Genomic DNA, 17141 nt, shown 5'->3' with positions numbered 1-17141 from the left:
CATTACTTGGCAATGTTATTCGCACACTGTATTGCACTATTATTCAGGCATTACTTGGCAATGTTATTCACATACTGTATTACACTATTATGCAGGCATTACTTGGCACTGTTATTCGCACACTGTATTACACTATTATTCAGGCATTACTTGGCACTGTTATTCGCACACTGTATTACACTATTATTCAGGCATTACTTGGCACTGTTATTCACACACTGCATTACACTATTAATCAGGCATTACTTGGCAATGTTATTCGCACACTCTATTACACTATTATTCAGGCATTACTTGGCACTGTTATTCACACACTGTATTACACTATTATTCACAGATTACTTGGCACTGTTATTCGCACACTGTATTACACTATTATTCAGGCATTACTTGGCACTGTTATTCACACACGGTATTACGCTATTATTCAGACTTTACTTGGCATTGTTATTCACACACTGTATTACACTATTATTCAGACATTACTTGGCAATGTTATTTGCACACTGTATTACACTATTATTCAGGCATTACTTGGCACTGTTATTCGCACACTGTATTACACTATTATTCAGGCATTACTTGGCACTGTTATTCGCACACTGTATTACACTATTATTCAGGCATTACTTGGCAATGTTATTTCCACACTGTATTACACTATTATTCAGGCATTACTTGGCACTGTTATTCGCACACTGTATTACACTATTATTCAGGCATTACTTGGCATTGTTATTCACACACTGTATTACACTATTATTCAGACATTACTTGGCACTATTATTTGCACACTGTATTACACTATTATTCAGGCATTACTTGGCACTGTTATTTGCACACTGTATTACACTATTATTCAGACATTACTTGGCACTGTTATTCGCACACTGTATTACACTATTATTCAGACATTACTTGACACTGTTTTTCGCACACTGTAGTACACTATTATTCAGTCATTACTTGGCACTGTTATTCGCACACTGTATTACATTATTTTTCGGGCATTACTTGTCACTGTTATTCGCACACTGTAGTTCACTATTATTCAGACATTACTTGGCACTGTTATTCACACACTGTATTACACTATTTTTCGGGCATTACTTGGCACTGATATTCACACACTGTAGTTCACTATTATTCAGACATTACTTGGCACTGTTATTCGCACACTGTATTGCACTATTATTCAGGCATTACTTGGCAATGTTATTCGCACACTGTATTGCACTATTATTCAGGCTTTACTTGGCAATGTTATTCGCACACTGTATTGCACTATTATTCAGGCATTACTTGGCACTGTTATTCACACACTGTATTACACTATTATTCAGGCATTACTTGGCACTGTTGTTCGCACACTGTATTACACTATTATTCAGGCATCACTTGGCACTGTTATTCGCACACTGTATTACACTATTATTCAGACATTACTTGGCAATGTTATTCGCACACTGTATTACACTATTATTCAGACATTACTTGGCACTGTTATTCGCACACTGTATTACACTATTATTCAGACATTACTTGGCACTGTTATTCACACACTGTATTACACTATTAATCAGGCATTACTTGGCAATGTTATTTGCACACTGTATTACACTATTATTCAGGCATTATTGGCACTGTTATTCGCACACTGTATTACACTATTATTCAGACATTACTTGGCACTGTTATTCACACACGGTATTACGCTATTATTCAGACTTTACTTGGCACTGTTATTTCCACACTGTATTACACTATTTTTCAGGCATTACTTGGCACTGTTATTCGCACACTGTATTACACTATTATTCAGGCATAACTTGGCATTGTTATTCACACACTGTATTACACTATTATTCAGGCATTACTTGACACTGTTATTCGCACACTGTATTACACTATTATTCAGACATTACTTGGCACTGTTATTCGCACACTGTTTTACACTATTATTCAGACATTACTTGGCACTGTTATTCGCACACTTTATGGCACTATTATTCAGGCATTACTTGGCAATGTTATTCGCACACTGTTTTACACTATTATTCAGACATTACTTGGCACTGTTATTCGCACGCTGTAGTTCACTATTATTCAGACATTACTTGGCAATCTTTTTCGCACACTGTAGTACACTATTATTCAGGTATTACTTGTCACTGTTATTCGCTCACTGTATTAAACTATTTTTCAGGCATTACTTGGCACTGTTATTCGCACACTGTAGTTCACTATTATTCAGACATTACTTGACACTGTTTTTCGCACACTGTAGTTCACTATTATTCAGGTATTACTTGACACTGTTATTCGCACACTGTATTACACTATTTTTCGGGCATTACTTGGCACTGTTATTCGCACACTGTAGTTCACTATTATTCAGACATTACTTGTCACTGTTATTCGCTCACTGTATTAAACTATTTTTCAGACATTACTTGGCACTATTATTCGCACACTGTATTACACTATTATTCAGACATTACTTGGCACTGTTATTCGCACACTGTAGTCCACTTTTATTCAGGCATTACTTGGCACTGTTATTCGCACACTGTATTACACTATTATTCAGGCATTACTTGGCACTGTTAGTCGCACACTGTATTACACTATTATTCAGGCATTACTTGGCACTGTTATTCGCACACTGTATTACACTATTATTCAGGCATTACTTGGCACTGTTATTCGCACACTGTATTACACTATTATTCAGGCATTACTTGGCACTGTTATTCGCACACTGTATTACACTATTATTCAGGCATTACTTGGCACTGTTATTCGCACACTGTAGTCCACTATTATTCAGGCATTACTTGGCACTGTTATTCGCACACTGTATTACACTATTATTCAGGCATTACTTGGCACTTTTATTCGCACACTGTAGTTCACTATTATTCAGACATTACTTGACACTGTTTTTCGCACACTGTAGTTCACTATTATTCAGACATTACTTGACACTGTTTTTCGCACACTGTAGTTCACTATTATTCAGGTATTACTTGACACTGTTATTCGCACACTGTATTACACTATTTTTCGGGCATTACTTGGCACTGTTATTCGCACTCTGTAGTTCATTATTATTCAGACATTACTTGTCACTGTTATTCGCTCACTGTATTAAACTATTTTTCAGACATTTCTTGGAACTGTTATTTGCACACTGTATTACACTATTATTCAGACATTACTTGACACTGTTTTTCGCACACTGTAGTACACTATTATTCAGGCATTACTTGGCACTGTTATTCGCACACTGTATTACACTATTATTCAGACATTACTTGACACTGTTTTTCGCACACTGTAGTACACTATTATTCAGGTATTACTTGGCACTGTTTTTCGCACAATGTAGTTCACTGTTATTCAGACATTACTTGACACTGTTTTTCGCACACTGTAGTTCACTATTATTCAGACATTGCTTGACACTATTTTTCGCACACTGTAGTTCACTATTATTCAGGTATTACTTGACACTGTTATTCGCACACTGTATTACACTATTTTTCGGGCATTACTTGGCACTGTTATTCGCACACTGTAGTTCACTATTATTCAGACATTACTTGTCACTGTTATTCGCTCACTGTATTAAACTATTTTTCAGTCATTACTTGGCACTGTTATTCGCACACTGTATTACACTATTATTCAGACATTACTTGACACTGTTTTTCGCACACTGTATTACACTATTATTCAGGCATTACTTGGCACTGTTATTCACACACTGTATTACACTATTATTCAGACAATACTTGACACTGTTTTTCGCACACTGTAGTACACTATTATTCAGGCATTACTTGGCACTGTTATTCGCACACTGTATTACACTATTTTTCAGGCATTACTTGGCACTGTTATTCGCACACTGTAGTTCACTATTATTCAGACATTACTTGGCACTCTTATTCGCACACTGTAGTACACTATTTTTCAGGCATTATTTGGCACTGTTATTCGCACACTGTAGTTCATTATTATTCAGGTATTATTTGGCACTGGTATTCGCACACTGTATTACACTATTATTCAGACATTTCTTGGCACTGTTATTTGCACACTGTATTACACTATTATTCAGGCATTACTTGGCACTGTTATTTGCACACTATATTACACTATTATTCAGACATTACTTGGCACTGTTATTCGCACACTGTATTACACTATTATTCAGACATTTCTTGTCACTGTTATTCGCACACTATATTACACTATTATTCAGACATTACTTGGCACTGTTATTCGCACACTGTATTACACTATTATTCAGACATTACTTGGCACAGTTATTCGCACACTGTATTACACTATTATTCAGGCATTACTTGGCACTGTTATTCACACACTGTATTACACTATTATTCAGGCATTACTTGGCACTGTTATTCTCACACTGTAGTTCACTATTATTCAGACATTACTTGACACTGTTATTCGCACACTGTATTACACTATTATTCAGGCATTACTTGGCACTGTTATTCGCACACTGTATTACACTATTATTCAGACATTACTTGGCACTGTTATTCGCACACTGTATTACACTATTATTCAGACATTACTTGGCACTGTTATTTGCACACTGTAGTTCACTATTATTCAGACATTACTTGGCACAGTTATTCGCACATTGTATTACACTATTATTCAGACATTACTTGACACTGTTATTCGCACACTGTATTACACTATTATTCAGACATTACTTGACACTGTTATTCGCACACTGTATTACACTATTTTTCAGGCATTACTTGGCACTGTTATTCGCACACTGTATTACACTATTATGCAGGCATTACTTGGCACTGTTATTTGCACACTGTATTACACTAATAATCAGGCATTACTTGACACTGTTATTCGCACACTGTATTACACTATTATTCAGACATTACTTGACACTGTTATTCGCACACTGTATTAAACTATTTTTCAGGCATTACTTGGCACTATTATTCGCACACTGTATTACACTATTATTCAGACATTACTTGGCACTGTTATTCGCACACTGTATGACACTATTATTCAGACATTACTTGACACTGTTATTCGCACACTGTAGTACACTATTATTCAGACATTACATGATACTGTTATTCGCACACTGTATTACACTATTTTTCACGAATTACTTGGCACTGCTGTTCGCACACTATATTACACTATTATTCAGACATTACTTGGCACTGTTATTCGCACACTGTATTACACTATTATTCAGACATTACTTGGCACTGTTATTCACACGCTGTATTACACTATTATTCAGACATTACTTGGCACTGTTATTTGTACACTGTATTACACTATTTTTCACGAATTACTTGGCACTGTTATTCGCACACTGTATTACACTATTATGCAGGCATTACTTGGCACTGTTATTCGCACACTGTATTACACTATTATTCAGGAATTACTTGGCACTGTTATTCGCACACTGTATTACACTATTATGCAGGCATTACTTGGCACTGTTATTCGCACACTGTAGTACACTATTATTCAGACATTACATGACACTGTTATTCGCACACTGTATTACACTATTATCCAGGAATTACTTGGCACTGCTGTTCGCACACTATATTACACTATTATTCAGACATTACTTGGCACTGTTATTCGCACACTGTATTACACTATTATTCAGGAATTACTTGGCACTGCTGTTCGCACACTATATTACACTATTATTCAGGCATTACTTGGCACTGTTATTCGCACACTGTAGTATACTATTATTCAGACATTACTTGGCAGTGTTATTCGCACACTGTTTTATACTATTATTCAGACATTACTTGGCACTGTTATTCACACACTGTATTACACTATTATTCAGGCATTACTTGGCACTGTTATTCGCACACTGTATTACACTATTATTCAGACATTACTTGGCACTGTTATTCGCTCACTGTATTACACTATTATTCAGACATTACTTGGCACTGTTATTCACACACTGTATTACACTATTATTCAGGCATTACTTGGCACTGTTATTCGCACACTGTATTACACTATTATTCAGGCATTACTTGGCACTGTTATTCGCACACTGTTTTACACTATTATTCAGACATTACTTGGCACTGTTATTCACACACTGTATTACACTATTATTCAGACATTACTTGGCACTGTTATTCGCACACTGTATTACACTATTATTCAGACATTACTTGGCACTGTTATTCGCACACTGTATTACACTATTATTCAGACATTACTTGGCACTGTTATTCGCACACTGTATTACACTATTGTTCAGATATTACTTTACACTGTTATTCGCACACTGTATTACACTATTGTTCAGACATTACTTGACACTGTTATTCGCACACTGTATTACACTATTGTTCAGACATTACTTGACACTGTTATTCGCACACTGTATTACACTATTGTTCAGACATTACTTGACACTGTTATTCGCACACTGTATTACACTATTTTTCAGGCATTACTTGGCAATATTAATCGCACACTGTATTACACTATTATGCAGGCATTACTTGGCACTGTTATTCGCACACTGTAGTACACTATTATTCAGACATTACTTGGCACTGTTATTCGCACAATGTAGTACACTATTATTCACACATTACTTGGCACTGTTATTCGCACACTGTATTACACTATTATTCACACATTACTTGGCAATGTTATTCGCACACTGTAGTACACTATTATTCAGTCATTACTTGGCACTGTTATTCGCGCACTGTATTACACTATTATTCAGACATTACTTGGCACTGTTATTCGCACACTGTATTACAAGATTATTCACACATCACTTGGCACTGTAATTCGCACACTGTAGTACACTATTATTCAGACATTACTTTGCACTGTTATTCGCACACTGTATTACACTATTATTCAGACATTACTTGGCACTGTTATTCGCACACTGTAGTTCACTATTATTCAGACATTACTTGGCACTGTTATTCGCACACTGTATTACGCTATTATTCAGCCATTACTTGGCACTTTTATTCGCACACTGTAGTATACTATTATTCAGACATTACTTGGCACTGTCATTCGCACACTGTATTACACTATTAATCAGGCATTACTTGGCACTGTTATTCGCACACTGTAGTTCACTATTATTCAGGCATTACTTGGCACTGTTATTCGCACACTGTAGTTCACTATTATTCAGGCATTACTTGGCACTGTTATTCGCACACTGTATTACACTATTAATCAGGCATTACTTGGCACTGTTATTCGTACACTGTAGTACACTATTTTTCAGGCATTACTTGGCACTGTTATTCGCACACTGTAGTTCACTATTATTCAGACATTACTTGGCACTGTTATTCGCACACTGTAGTACACTATTATTCACACATTACTTGGCACTGTTATTCACACACTGTATTACACTATTATTCAGGCATTACTTGGCACTGTTATTCGCACACTGTAGTTCACTATTATTCAGGCATTACTTGGCACTGTTATTCGCACACTGTATTACACTATTTTTCAGGCATTACTTGGCACTGTTATTTGCACACTGCAGTTCACTATTATTCAGACATTACTTGGCACTGTTATTCGCACACTGTATTACACTATTATTCAGATATAACTTGGCACTGTTATTCGCACACTGTAGAACACTATTATTCAGACATTACTTGGCACTGTTATTCGCACACTGTAGTACACTATTATTCAGACATTACTTGGCACTGTTATTCGCACACTGTATTATACTATTATTCAGGCATTACTTGGCACTGTTATTTGCACACTGTAGTACACTATTTTTCAGGCATTACTTGGCAATGTTATTCGCACACTGTAGTACACTATTATTCAGACATTACTTGGCACTGTTATTCGCACACTGTATTATACTATTATTCAGGTATTACTTGGCACTGTTATTCACACACTGTATTACACTATTATTCAGGCATTACTTGGCACTGTTATTCGCACATTGTAGTTCACTATTATTCAGACATTACTTGACACTGTTATTCGCACACTGTATTACACTATTATTCAGGCATTACTTGGCACTGTTATTCGAACACTGTATTACACTATTATTCAGACATTACTAGGCACTGTTATTCGCACACTGTATTACACTATTATTCAGGCATTACTTGGCACTGTTATTCGCACTCTATAGTACACTATTATTCAGACATTACTTGGCACTGTTATTCGCACACTGTATTACACTATTATTCAGACATTACTTGGCACTGTTATTCGCACACTGTATTACACTATTATTCAGGCACTACTTGGCACTGTTATTCGCACACTGTAGTACACTATTTTTCAGGCATTACTTGGCACTGTTATTCGCACACTGTAGTTCACTATTATTCAGGTATTACTTGGCACTCTTATTCGCACACTGTAGTACACTATTTTTCAGGCATTATTTGGCACTGTTATTCGCACACTGTAGTTCACTATTATTCAGGTATTATTTGGCACTGGTATTCGCACACTGTATTACACTATTATTCAGACATTTCTTGGCACTGTTATTTGCACACTGTATTACACTATTATTCAGGCATTACTTGGCACTGTTATTTGCACACTATATTACACTATTATTCAGACATTACTTGGCACTGTTATTCGCACACTGTATTACACTATTATTCAGACATTTCTTGGCACTGTTATTCGCACACTATATTACACTATTATTCAGACATTACTTGGCACTGTTATTCGCACACTGTATTACACTATTATTCAGACATTACTTGGCACTGTTATTCGCACACTGTATTACACTATTATTCAGGCATTACTTGGCACTGTTATTCACACACTGTATTACACTATTATTCAGGCATTACTTGGCACTGTTATTCGCACACTGTAGTTCACTATTATTCAGACATTACTTGACACTGTTATTCGCACACTGTATTACACTATTATTCAGGCATTACTTGGCACTGTTATTCGCACACTGTATTACACTATTATTCAGACATTACTTGGCACTGTTATTCGCACACTGTATTACACTATTATTCAGACATTACTTGGCACTGTTATTTGCACACTGTAGTTCACTATTATTCAGACATTACTTGGCACAGTTATTCGCACATTGTATTACACTATTATTCAGACATTACTTGACACTGTTATTCGCACACTGTATTACACTATTATTCAGACATTACTTGGCACTGTTATTCGCACACTGTATTACACTATTTTTCAGGCATTACTTGGCACTGTTATTCGCACACTGTATTACACTATTATGCAGGCATTACTTGGCACTGTTATTTGCACACTGTATTACACTAATAATCAGGCATTACTTGACACTGTTATTCGCACACTGTATTACACTATTATTCAGACATTACTTGACACTGTTATTCGCACACTGTATTAAACTATTTTTCAGGCATTACTGGGCACTGTTATTCGCACACTGTATTACACTATTATTCAGACATTACTTGGCACTGTTATTCGCACACTGTATGACACTATTATTCAGACATTACTTGACACTGTTATTCGCACACTGTATTACACTATTATTCAGACATTACATGACACTGTTATTCGCACACTGTATTACACTATTTTTCAGGCATTACTTGGCACTGTTATTCGCACACTGTATTACACTATTATGCAGGCATTACTTGGCACTGTTATTCGTACACTGTAGTACACTATTATTCAGACATTACATGACACTGTTATTCGCACACTGTATTACACTATTATTCAGGAATTACTTGCCACTGCTGTTCGCACACTATATTACACTATTATTCAGACATTACTTGGCACTGTTATTCGCACACTATTACACCATTATTCAGGAATTACTTGGCACTGCTGTTCGCACACTATATTACACTATTATTCAGACATTACTTGGCACTGTTATTCGCACACTGTATTACACTATTATTCAGGAATTACTTGGCACTGCTGTTCGCACACTATATTACACTATTATTCAGACATTACTTGGCACTGTTATTCGCACACTGTATTACACTATTATTCAGACATTACTTGGCACTGTTATTCACACGCTGTATTACACTATTATTCAGACATTACTTGGCACTGTTATTTGTACACTGTATTACACTATTTTTCACGAATTACTTGGCACTGTTATTCGCACACTGTATTACACTATTATGCAGGCATTACTTGGCACTGTTATTCGCACACTGTATTACACTATTATTCAGGAATTACTTGGCACTGTTATTCGCACACTGTGTTACACTATTATGCAGGCATTACTTGGCACTGTTATTCGCACACTGTAGTACACTATTATTCAGACATTACATGACACTGTTATTCGCACACTGTATTACACTATTATTCAGGAATTACTTGGCACTGCTGTTCGCACACTATATTACACTATTATTCAGACATTACTTGGCACTGTTATTCGCACACTGTATTACACTATTATTCAGGAATTACTTGGCACTGCTGTTCGCACACTATATTACACTATTATTCAGGCATTACTTGGCACTGTTATTCGCACACTGTAGTATACTATTATTCAGACATTACTTGGCACTGTTATTCGCACACTGTTTTATACTATTATTCAGACATTACTTGGCACTGTTATTCACACACTGTATTACACTATTATTCAGGCATTACTTGGCACTGTTATTCGCACACTGTATTACACTATTATTCAGACATTACTTGGCACTGTTATTCGCTCACTGTATTACACTATTATTCAGACATTACTTGGCACTGTTATTCACACACTGTTTTACACTATTATTCAGGCATTACTTGGCACTGTTATTCGCACACTGTATTACACTATTATTCAGGCATTACTTGGCACTGTTATTCGCACACTGTTTTACACTATTATTCAGACATTACTTGGCACTGTTATTCACACACTGTATTACACTATTATTCAGACATTACTTGGCACTGTTATTCGCACACTGTATTACACTATTATTCAGACATTACTTGGCACTGTTATTCGCACACTGTATTACACTATTATTCAGACATTACTTGGCACTGTTATTCGCACACTGTATTACACTATTGTTCAGATATTACTTTACACTGTTATTCGCACACTGTATTACACTATTGTTCAGACATTACTTGACACTGTTATTCGCACACTGTATTACACTATTGTTCAGACATTACTTGACACTGTTATTCGCACACTGTATTACACTATTGTTCAGACATTACTTGACACTGTTATTCGCACACTGTATTACACTATTTTTCAGGCATTACTTGGCACTGTTATTCGCACACTGTAGTACACTATTATTCAGACATTACTTGGCACTGTTATTCGCACAATGTAGTACACTATTATTCACACATTACTTGGCACTGTTATTCGCACACTGTATTACACTATTATTCACACATTACTTGGCAATGTTATTCGCACACTGTAGTACACTATTATTCAGTCATTACTTGGCACTGTTATTCGCGCGCTGTATTACACTATTATTCAGACATTACTTGGCACTGTTATTCGCATACTGTATTACAAGATTATTCACACATCACTTGGCACTGTTATTCGCACACTGTAGTACACTATTATTCAGACATTACTTTGCACTGTTATTCGCACACTGTATTACACTATTATTCAGACATTACTTGGCACTGTTATTCGCACACTGTAGTACACTATTATTCAGACATTACTTGGCACTGTTATTCGCACACTGTATTACGCTATTATTCAGCCATTACTTGGCACTTTTATTCGCACACTGTAGTATACTATTATTCAGACATTACTTGGCACTGTTATTCGCACACTGTATTACACTATTAATCAGGCATTACTTGGCACTGTTATTCGCACACTGTAGTTCACTATTATTCAGGCATTACTTGGCACTGTTATTCGCACACTGTATTACACTATTAATCAGGCATTACTTGGCACTGTTATTCGTACACTGTAGTACACTATTTTTCAGGCATTACTTGGCACTGTTATTCGCACACTGTAGTTCACTATTATTCAGACATTACTTGGCACTGTTATTCGCACACTGTAGTACACTATTATTCACACATTACTTGGCACTGTTATTCACACACTGTATTACACTATTATTCAGGCATTACTTGGCACTGTTATTCGCACACTGTAGTTCACTATTATTCAGGCATTACTTGGCACTGTTATTCGCACACTGTATTACACTATTTTTCGGGCATTACTTGGCACTGTTATTTGCACACTGCAGTTCACTATTATTCAGACATTACTTGGCACTGTTATTCGCACACTGTATTACACTATTATTCAGATATAACTTGGCACTGTTATTCGCACACTGTAGAACACTATTATTCAGACATTACTTGGCACTGTTATTCGCACACTGTAGTACACTATTATTCAGACATTACTTGGCACTGTTATTCGCACACTGTATTATACTATTATTCAGGCATTACTTGGCACTGTTATTTGCACACTGTAGTACACTATTTTTCAGGCATTACTTGGCACTGTTATTCGCACACTGTAGTACACTATTATTCAGACATTACTTGGCACTGTTATTCGCACACTGTATTATACTATTATTCAGGTATTACTTGGCACTGTTATTCACACACTGTATTACACTATTATTCAGGCATTACTTGGCACTGTTATTCGCACATTGTAGTTCACTATTATTCAGACATTACTTGACACTGTTATTCGCACACTGTATTACACTATTATTCAGGCATTACTTGGCACTGTTATTCGCACACTGTATTACACTATTATTCAGACATTACTTGGCACTGTTATTCGCACACTGTATTACACTATTATTCAGGCATTACTTGGCACTGTTATTTGCACACTGTAGTTCACTATTATTCAGACATTACTTGGCACTGTTATTCGCACACTGTATTACACTATTATTCAGACATTATTTGGCACTGTTATTCGCACACTGTATTACACTATTATTCAGACATTACTTGACACTGTTATTCGCACACTGTATTACACTATTATTCAGACAATACTTGACACTGTTATTCGCACACTGTATTACACTATTATTCAGACATTACTTGACACTGTTATTCGCACACTGTATTACACTATTTTTCAGGCATTACTTGGCACTGTTATTCGCACACTGTATTACACTATTATGCAGGCATTACTTGGCACTGTTATTCGCACACTGTATTACACTATTATTCAGGCATTACTTGGCACTGTTATTCGCACACTGTAGTTCACTATTATTCAGACATTACTTGACACTGTTATTCGCACACTGTATTACACTATTATTCAGGCATTACTTGGCACTGTTATTCGCACACTGTATTACACTATTATTCAGACATTACTTGGCACTGTTATTCGCACACTGTATTACACTATTATTCAGACATTACTTGGCACTGTTATTTGCACACTGTAGTTCACTATTATTCAGACATTACTTGGCACAGTTATTCGCACATTGTATTACACTATTATTCAGACATTACTTGACACTGTTATTCGCACACTGTATTACACTATTATTCAGACATTACTTGACACTGTTATTCGCACACTGTATTACACTATTTTTCAGGCATTACTTGGCACTGTTATTCGCACACTGTATTACACTATTATGCAGGCATTACTTGGCACTGTTATTTGCACACTGTATTACACTAATAATCAGGCATTACTTGACACTGTTATTCGCACACTGTATTACACTATTATTCAGACATTACTTGACACTGTTATTCGCACACTGTATTAAACTATTTTTCAGGCATTACTTGGCACTGTTATTCGCACACTGTATTACACTATTATTCAGACATTACTTGGCACTGTTATTCGCACACTGTATGACACTATTATTCAGACATTACTTGACACTGTTATTCGCACACTGTATTACACTATTATTCAGACATTACATGACACTGTTATTCGCACACTGTATTACACTATTTTTCAGGCATTACTTGGCACTGTTATTCGCACACTGTATTACACTATTATGCAGGCATTACTTGGCACTGTTATTCGCACACTGTAGTACACTATTATTCAGACATTACATGACACTGTTATTCGCACACTGTATTACACTATTATTCAGGAATTACTTGGCACTGCTGTTCGCACACTATATTACACTATTATTCAGACATTACTTGGCACTGTTATTCGCACACTATTACACTATTATTCAGGAATTACTTGGCACTGCTGTTCGCACACTATATTACACTATTATTCAGACATTACTTGGCACTGTTATTCGCACACTGTATTACACTATTATTCAGGAATTACTTGGCACTGCTGTTCGCACACTATATTACACTATTATTCAGACATTACTTGGCACTGTTATTCGCACACTGTATTACACTATTATTCAGACATTACTTGGCACTGTTATTCACACGCTGTATTACACTATTATTCAGACATTACTTGGCACTGTTATTTGTACACTGTATTACACTATTTTTCACGAATTACTTGGCACTGTTATTCGCACACTGTATTACACTATTATGCAGGCATTACTTGGCACTGTTATTCGCACACTGTATTACACTATTATTCAGGAATTACTTGGCACTGTTATTCGCACACTGTATTACACTATTATGCAGGCATTACTTGGCACTGTTATTCGCACACTGTAGTACACTTTTATTCAGACATTACATGACACTGTTATTCGCACACTGTATTACACTATTATTCAGGAATTACTTGGCACTGCTGTTCGCACACTATATTACACTATTATTCAGACATTACTTGGCACTGTTATTCGCACACTGTATTACACTATTATTCAGGAATTACTTGGCACTGCTGTTCGCACACTATATTACACTATTATTCAGGCATTACTTGGCACTGTTATTCGCAAACTGTAGTATACTATTATTCAGACATTACTTGGCACTGTTATTCTCACACTGTTTTATACTATTATTCAGACATTACTTGGCACTGTTATTCACACACTGTATTACACTATTATTCAGGCATTACTTGGCACTGTTATTCGCACACTGTATTACACTATTATTCAGACATTACTTGGCACTGTTATTCGCTCACTGTATTACACTATTATTCAGACATTACTTGGCACTGTTATTCACACACTGTATTACACTATTATTCAGGCATTACTTGGCACTGTTATTCGCACACTGTATTACACTATTATTCAGGCATTACTTGGCACTGTTATTCGCACACTGTTTTACACTATTATTCAGACATTACTTGGCACTGTTATTCACACACTGTATTACACTATTATTCAGACATTACTTGGCACTGTTATTCGCACACTGTATTACACTATTATTCAGACATTACTTGGCACTGTTATTCGCACACTGTATTACACTATTGTTCAGATATTACTTTACACTGTTATTCGCACACTGTATTACACTATTGTTCAGACATTACTTGACACTGTTATTCGCACACTGTATTACACTATTGTTCAGACATTACTTGACACTGTTATTCGCACACTGTATTACACTATTTTTCAGGCATTACTTGGCAATGTTAATCGCACACTGTATTACACTATTATGCAGGCATTACTTGGCACTGTTATTCGCACACTGTAGTACACTATTATTCAGACATTACTTGGCACTGTTATTCGCACAATGTAGTACACTATTATTCACACATTACTTGGCACTGTTATTCGCACACTGTATTACAAGATTATTCACACATCACTTGGCACTGTTATTCGCACACTGTAGTACACTATTATTCAGACATTACTTTGCACTGTTATTCGCACACTGTATTACACTATTATTCAGACATTACTTGGCACTGTTATTCGCACACTGTAGTACACTATTATTCAGACATTACTTGGCACTGTTATTCGCACACTGTATTACGCTATTATTCAGCCATTACTTGGCACTTTTATTCGCACACTGTAGTATACTATTATTCAGACATTACTTGGCACTGTTATTCGCACACTGTATTACACTATTAATCAGGCATTACTTGGCACTGTTATTCGCACACTGTAGTTCACTATTATTCAGGCATTACTTGGCACTGTTATTCGCACACTGTAGTTCACTATTATTCAGGCATTACTTGGCACTGTTACTCGCACACTGTATTACACTATTAATCAGGCATTACTTGGCACTGTTATTCGTACACTGTAGTACACTATTTTTCAGGCATTACTTGGCACTGTTATTCGCACACTGTAGTTCACTATTATTCAGACATTACTTGGCACTGTTATTCGCACACTGTAGTACACTATTATTCACACATTACTTGGCACTGTTATTCACACACTGTATTACACTATTATTCAGGCATTACTTGGCACTGTTATTCGCAAACTGTAGTTCACTATTATTCAGGCATTACTTGGCACTGTTATTCGCACACTGTATTACACTATTTTTCGGGCATTACTTGGCACTGTTATTTGCACACTGCAGTTCACTCTTATTCAGACATTACTTGGCACTGTTATTCGCACACTGTATTACACTATTATTCAGATATAACTTGGCACTGTTATTCGCACACTGTAGAACACTATTATTCAGACATTACTTGGCACTGTTATTCGCACACTGTAGTACACTATTATTCAGACATTACTTGGCACTGTTATTCGCACACTGTATTATACTATTATTCAGGCATTACTTGGCACTGTTATTTGCACACTGTAGTACACTATTTTTCAGGCATTACTTGGCACTGTTATTCGCACACTGTAGTACACTATTATTCAGACATTACTTGGCACTGTTATTCGCACACTGTATTATACTATTATTCAGGTATTACTTGGCACTGTTATTCACACACTGTATTACACTATTATTCAGGCATTACTTGGCACTGTTATTCGCACATTGTAGTTCACTATTATTCAGACATTACTTGACACTGTTATTCGCACACTGTATTACACTATTATTCAGGCATTACTTGG

Source organism: Phyllobates terribilis, unplaced genomic scaffold (genome assembly GCF_046119375.1).
Source record: "Phyllobates terribilis strain yellow unplaced genomic scaffold, ASM4611937v1 Scaffold_1__5_contigs__length_1240528914, whole genome shotgun sequence".
Lineage (NCBI taxonomy): Eukaryota > Metazoa > Chordata > Amphibia > Anura > Dendrobatidae > Phyllobates > Phyllobates terribilis.
Note: the sequence above shows the minus strand (reverse complement) of the source record.